The 6,598-nt window shown below is 54.5% G+C and overlaps 1 protein-coding gene and 1 long non-coding RNA gene across 2 annotated transcripts in view; one reads left to right on the forward strand and one right to left on the reverse strand.

Moving 5' to 3' along the window:
• Nucleotides 1-4,633: 4,633 nt before the first annotated feature.
• LOC111727883 lies at nt 4,634-5,835 on the reverse strand. The gene is made up of 2 exons (XR_002775319.1): nt 5,737-5,835; nt 4,634-5,105 (listed from the first exon to the last, which is right to left on the reverse strand). It is a non-coding gene; the product is annotated as an uncharacterized LOC111727883 (long non-coding RNA).
• Nucleotides 5,836-5,997: 162 nt separating this feature from the next.
• ADARB1 (adenosine deaminase, RNA specific B1) overlaps nt 5,998-6,598 on the forward strand; it is a 136,676-nt gene continuing 136,075 nt past the window's right edge. Inside the window, exon 1 of the mRNA XM_023518113.1 lies at nt 5,998-6,137. The gene's annotated coding sequence lies outside the window, so the exon portion shown is untranslated. The remainder of the gene's footprint in view (nt 6,138-6,598) is intronic.

Here is a 6,598-nt window from a genome sequence, read left to right on the forward strand (position 1 = left end):
GTGGTGGGTCACACCTGTAATTCCAGCAAGTGGGCCGATCACCTGAGCTCAGGAGTTTGAGACCAGCCTGAGCAAGAGCAAGACCCCATCTCTATTAAAAATAGAAAAATTAGCCGGGTGTTGTGGTGTGCACCTGTAGTCTTAGCTACTTGGGAGGCTGAGGTAAGAAAATCGCTTGAGCCCAGGAGCTTGAGGTTGCTGATCCCTCATGGCATTCTACGGAGGGCCACGAAGAGCGACTCTATCTCAAAAAAAAAAAACCTCCCTAAACGTCATATACTTTTTAGAGTTATTTTAAATGCATACTTGTGTTGCTATGAACAGCAAACAGTATCATTTTTCTAAATTAAATGTGTTTGTTGCCCATGCATAGAAATCCTTTTTGGGATGTGTATGTGTCAGTCAATTTTATACCAGTGTCTCGTAGATTTTTATTCAATCTAGGAATTTAGCTGTAGATTTTTTGAATTTTCTGCATATGCAAACATCTTTCTTCCTTTCTAATCTTTACAGATTTTATTCCGTCCCCCTCCTTCTGTGTGCCTGGCTCTCTCGCAGCATTGAGCAGTACTGCAGAGGAACGCTCCCTGTGCTGCTTCTGCTTTCAAGAGAATGTTCTTAACATTTCGAGTCTGATGTTTGTTGTAGCAGTTTTCGTAGACCCTTTTTATCTGGTTAAGGAAGTTCCTTTTCTATTCCCAGTTTTCTGAGTTTATTTTCTAAGCATGAATTATGCTAGATTTATTAAAAGCTTGCTCTGCATCTATTGTGATGATTAGACGATGGTCTTCCATCTTTGCAGTAGTGATTTACATGAATGGATCATACAGGGCAGCAGAAAGTTAATGCTGGGGAGACCCAACCTGGTCAAATCATTATGTTAATAATTATGTTATCATTTCATAAATTGCTAGACTTTGGTATGCTGAGCATTCAGGACTCTCTAATAATTTATTCTGGATTTTGTTGTTGAGTGCCATTCTGCTTACATTTTGGATTGAAGGTCACACCAGTGTGTGAAATGAAGAGCGTCTTCTCTTTCTGGGCAGTTCTGTCCCCAACACTCTACAACCTTTTAAAGGTCACTGTGACCTCTGTGTTGCCAAATCTGATAGAGTGTCTGTCCTCACTTTATTTGGACTCCCCTCAATGGCCGGCTTTGCTTCCAGAAATGCCCTTTTCTGTTGGTTCTGTTGGCCTGCAGTATGCCTGCTCACCTGGCCTTCTGGGTGCAGCTCTGAGGGTAGAAGTTCTTCAGTTTCCCTCTTTCCATGCTCCATGCTCCTTGGGTGGGTGACTAGTGATCTCCATCTCTGCTGGCTCTGAGAACATCCCCAGCACAGCTCTCTTCTTGGGACCTGGGTCTTGTGTAAAGCAGCCCCCAGAGGCAGCCACACAGACCTCTGGCAGGCACCTCGAGGTCAGCACGGCCCCTGGCAGGCACCTCGAGGTCAGCACGGCCCCAGGGATACCTGGTTCCTTCAATCCCCATTATACAGCATCATCACCCTCTGCAGGCACCAACCAGCACCCCTCCACCAAAGCCACCACTAAGTCTAAACAAGTTCACTTCCAAAAACATGTGAATCTTCTCACTCCCGCTGTCACCAGCTGACCTTAGTTCCCCACAGCTTGGCTGGATGCACATTAGCTCCAGCGCAGGCACCACTGGCATCCACTGCCACCATCCCTCACCACCGGTGTGTTTCCTCCCCTCCCCAGATGTCCTGTGCATTGTGAGGGTAGCTGACCTGACTCTAGCTCTGGAGGTGGACCCCACCGTACTCAGCTTAAACTGGGGAATAAATTGGTCCCGTGAAGATCCAGATGGTGAAATTTCTAGCCCATGGACCCCATAAGCCCATCACATGTGCTTTATACTCCCTGACCCCCAAATTTTACTACCTAGAACTCACTCTTATCTGTGGGCTATGCAGAGACAGCCACGGACTCTCGTGTGCCTACCTCTGGTCTGACATGGTACATTCCACTTTCCCAGTAGTTTAGGGAGGGCAGGAGACCCAGATGGTCCAGCAGGGTGACCCTTAAATGGTGACAGATGCATCCTTTCCTCTCTGAATTCATGCAACATGGAAATGCTCTTTCCTCTGCCTTGGCGACTCTGGTCATCAAAGCTCACTCATCCTTGAAGGCTCAGCTCAAACTCCACTGGCTTCTGCAGCACTATCTTCCCAGAGCCACACCGCTGCAGCACTCTGGCTCCCACGCATGTGCACACCTCTCCGCATAGCCACGTCCTCTACCAATGGAGCCTCTGCATCCGTGACTTGGGCATGCCGTCCCCCTTTCACAGTGAAGAACAGACCCACAGCCACTGCGGGGGGCAGCCAGCTTCATGCCATCTGACCCTCATGCCTGTGTCCACCGCACTGGCCTGTTCCTGTCATCTCACTGCCTTGCTCCTTGGTGCCAGCCCCCCACTACCCTGTGTATAAGCACAGGACACTGCCTGTGGCTCTGGGAGGCCCTGGGGGTAACCAGAGTTCCTGCCATTGCCACTGTTCTCCCCCTAGGCTGGCTCCTCAGGAGGCCAACCTAGCAAGCAAGGCAGTCTACCCTCACAGCTTCTGGAGTTGTCTAAGTTCCCAGAGCAGTCATGGGACCCAGCACACACAGGCCACTTCTGTCTATGTGGTGACCACATAGATTCACCATGGGCACTGGGGGGTCCCCATCACAAGTTGGGCAGCCTTCACGCAAGGTGCCCACTGCCAGGTAGAAAAGCTGATTCAATGGCTTAGACCTTTTGGTTTTTGCCACTCTAGTCTCATTTTATTTTTTAACAGGACAGAAAGTGCTGTCTCAAATCACTGTACCACAGAATGTTTGTCACCTCTTAATAACAGCTTTATCACCCTGCCTTTCTTAGACATGATGGAATTAGTAATCTACTGTTGCTACACCTCAAAGAGCCTTCTTTCTCTCTCACACAGTTTCATCGAAAGAAACAAAGCAACGGACATTTTTAAAGACACATTTTTGGCTGTACACAGTTAAATAGGCTTCAAAGAACAAGAAAAGGGCTGCCTTTGGGACTCAGTGACTGATGGCTTCAGTCTGAGCACACCCTGACTATGACAGCAGGGTGGAACATGCTCTGCCAATCGGGAGACGGAAATTGAATCACTCAGATTACCCCGTGTGGCCAGGAAGGGTGGTCAGCCCAAGGCCGGGGGAGGAAAGGCTAAAAAGGCTGGCCATGACGGGCCTCATCCCAGGGAGCCCAGCATCACTGTGCTCAGGTCACATGACCCAGCCTCTGGATGTACAAGGGAGGGGGCTCCCAAATCAGTCATCTTCACCTGTAAACCTAGAGTGCTTTTTTTTCAGCTGAAAGGTCTCCTTTGCCCAGCCTGTGAACAAAGGCCTGGCAGGGGCGCCACTATGGAGCTGGCACCGTCCCCTCCCATCTACCGGTTCCTGGAGGGTTCTAGAAACCAGTTTGAAATCCACTTAGGTCCTCTCCCAAATCTGCCAGAGGTCTTTATCTTAAGATTGTTGGAAATCACCTTGTACCACTGTATCCTACCAGCATTTGTGGTACCTGCAGTAATTTCTGCTTGTGCAGGATAAGTTACGTGGTCATGCCATTTAATTCAACTCGAGGAAAAAAGTGGCCAAATTGAATTTCTAGTGTTGTGTAGACAATGTTTCTTAGCAGCTAAGTTTCACATACTTATACAAAACCTAACACCGTATCACAGGGCAGATAGAAGGAACCTAGCTAGATTCTGACACTTGAGCATTGGAGCATCATGTTATTGTCTGAGACTCTAAAGTGGTATTTCACAATCTGCATAAACCTAACAGTGGACAACAGGAGGCGGGGACAGGGCTGTAGCTCAGGCCAGGATGCTGCTGGCCATGTCCACTGCAGCTCCTGGCACCTCTGGAGACCTAAATTGTAGTACTTCTCAAAGAACCCGACCCCACAGGTACCAGTCTTCATCCTAGTGCACCAACTCCATGACACATGGTACCATCCCATGTCTCAGCTGTGACCACACACGGCTTCATCCCAACACAGAGCAGCAAAAGGTATGTTCTGTGTGCCATTTTTCCAAGTCAGGAGTGCGCTATGGTACAAACAGCCTCTGTGGGGGAGGATGGTGCTTGAGGCAGTGTAACAGGAAGGGGTCACCACTAGGCAGAGCAGGACAGGCCACCAGCAGGAGTACAGGAGGGACAGAGCATAAGACCGGCTCTATCTGCATAAGACAGAGCATCAGCCCCACTGATGGGTAGTGACCTTGTTTCCCTACAACAAAATGCACTAAAAAAAGCCCCGTGAAAGACTGCTATAGCCACAGCCTCCTCGAGCCATTGTTCCCTCTGTTCGGCTCAGGCTGAGACACAGGAAGCCTTGTGCAAGCAGAGACCAAAAGAGCTGTGCACACTGGCATCTGCCAGCCTGCTGGCAGTGAGTGACATGGCCCAGATCGTCCTGGAACCTGACCCTCAGTCCTGGTGAGTGGGCCCAGCAGATGCCCCAGGAAGTACAGATGGGCTGTCCCAGCTGAACCTGCACAAGCTGTGGCCCACAAATCATGGGCAGTTCAGTGACTAGCTTAAGTTTTGGGGGCTTGTTACACAGAAATAGATACCAAGTCTTTATGCACACAGTGTTTATTAAAGGTGGGTCCCTAGAAGCCTCCCAGCAGTCTCAAGTAGGGGGGTATGTTGCCCAAGTGGATGAGGTTCATCTCCTGTAGACTCCAACTCCTGGGCTTAAGTGATCTTCCTGCGCCAGGCCCAGTAGTAGGCACTGCAGGTGTGTGCCACCATGCCTGGTTTGTGCTTTCCCCCTACTTTACAAAGAAGGAAAGCAGAACCTGACTTCCACCCTTGAACGCAGCCTCTGTGCCCACTGCTCAACACAGATGCAGAGCAACCAGGCCACTCTCTCCAGCCCCTGGGTCCTCCCCATCAACAGCAGCCTATGTGCTGCCTGATCCTCTGCGCCCAGGGACCACGTTCAAGAGCGACCACCTCTCTCCTGGAAAACTTCAGTTTGTTTTCTGTTGTCCTGAAATGGTTATTCTGGTCTTTGAAAATGCCACATTTCGACAAATGCTTTTCATCATCTGTGTAAACATGATGCGGAGGAGCCCATAAATACAGTCGAACAGAAGAGCCAAGTATACTGCACACTATAAAAAGCTTTAAAACGCCTTTACTATCAAAATAAAAATAAAACCCACAACCTCACTTTGGTAACTTGGACTTTCAAATCTCAGTGAGACTCACAACCGAAACGCAGGGTCCACCTGCGGAGCTGCGGACCTGACCCCAACCCTAACAAGCTGGAGCGAAGCGGGAGGAAGGGGCAGTCAGAGCCCCTCTGCGTAGCCGGCTTCCAGCCCAGGGAGTGACCTAAGCCTGCAGACCCCTGCAGGGAGCTCGGCGGGGTCTTCGCTGAAGGGCAGGCCACCAGTTCGACTGCGCGGGCGGGCCGGGGGAGGACTCCCGACGCTCCGCACAGGCCAGGGTCTCCACGGACCAGAGCCGCGTTTTACTCGCCAAACTGGGCAGGGCAGCAGGTGCTGCAGCGCGGCCACGTCTGCGCGTCTCCCCGGGCCCTCCTCGCGCCCCGGGCTTTTGGTGCCTTCCCCTGGGCCCACCTCTGCTCCCGCCCCTCCCCGCGTCCCCCACCTCTGCTTCCCGCCCCTGTGTCTCGCACCCCGGCTCCGGTCCTACCCGCCCCGCACGGCACACCCCGCCGTGTCCTCACGCCTCCCTCAAGACCTGCCCTGCCGCAGCCGCCCGGGTCCTCCCCGCGTCCCGGGGAGCGGTCTGGGAGCATCCACAACACGGTCGTCGGCCCGAACAGGGGACGCGCGCGCGCAGGCGTGATGGCGCCAGCCCCGTCCCCGGCGTGCGCGCACCCGCGGCGGGGGCGGGGGAGGGGGCGGAGCCGCCGGCGGCCAGGCTGAGGCGCTGAGGCTGCCGTGACGGCGGCGGCGGCCGAGCGGCCGGGTTTGTGGCCGGCGCTCTGGACCGCGCGAGACCACAGCCACCGCGCCGCTGCGCACACCGGCCGAGGCGGGCGCCGCCGGCGGGGACCGCGGCCGGAGTCCTGGCGCGTGTGGAGGCCGCGCGCTGCGGCTGCGGCTGAGGTGAGGGCGGCGCGGGCCGCGGCGGCTCGGGCGGGCGCGGGCTCCGGACACGCGGGCGGCGGCTCCCGCGGCGCCGCGTTTATGTAAGCGCCGCCGGGCAGGTGGCGGGGCCGCCCGACCCCTCCTGTCCTCGCCTGTCCGGCCGCGCTGTCTGGCCGGGGTCAGGGCAGCGAGTCTGAGCCCAGGACCGCTGCGTCCGCTCGCTGCTCTGCGCTGCAGGATGAGGCTGCGACCTGGACGGTCCCGCGTCCTCCCGAGGGCGCCGATTCCGCGTGGGATGCTCCGCGCTCGTGGAGGAGAGAGCGCTCCCAGGATGAGGACACTGCGCTCCTGGGATGAAGCTGCGCCCGGGGAGGGGACACTGCACTCCTGGGATGAAGCTGCGCCCGGGGAGGGGACACTGCGCTCCTGGGATGAAGCTGCGCCCGGGGAGGGGACACTGCGCTCCTGGGATGAAGCTG

The sequence above is a fragment of the Otolemur garnettii genome, unplaced genomic scaffold, assembly GCF_000181295.1.
Source record: "Otolemur garnettii isolate 467f Iridium unplaced genomic scaffold, OtoGar3 scaffold00128, whole genome shotgun sequence".
NCBI lineage: Eukaryota > Metazoa > Chordata > Mammalia > Primates > Galagidae > Otolemur > Otolemur garnettii.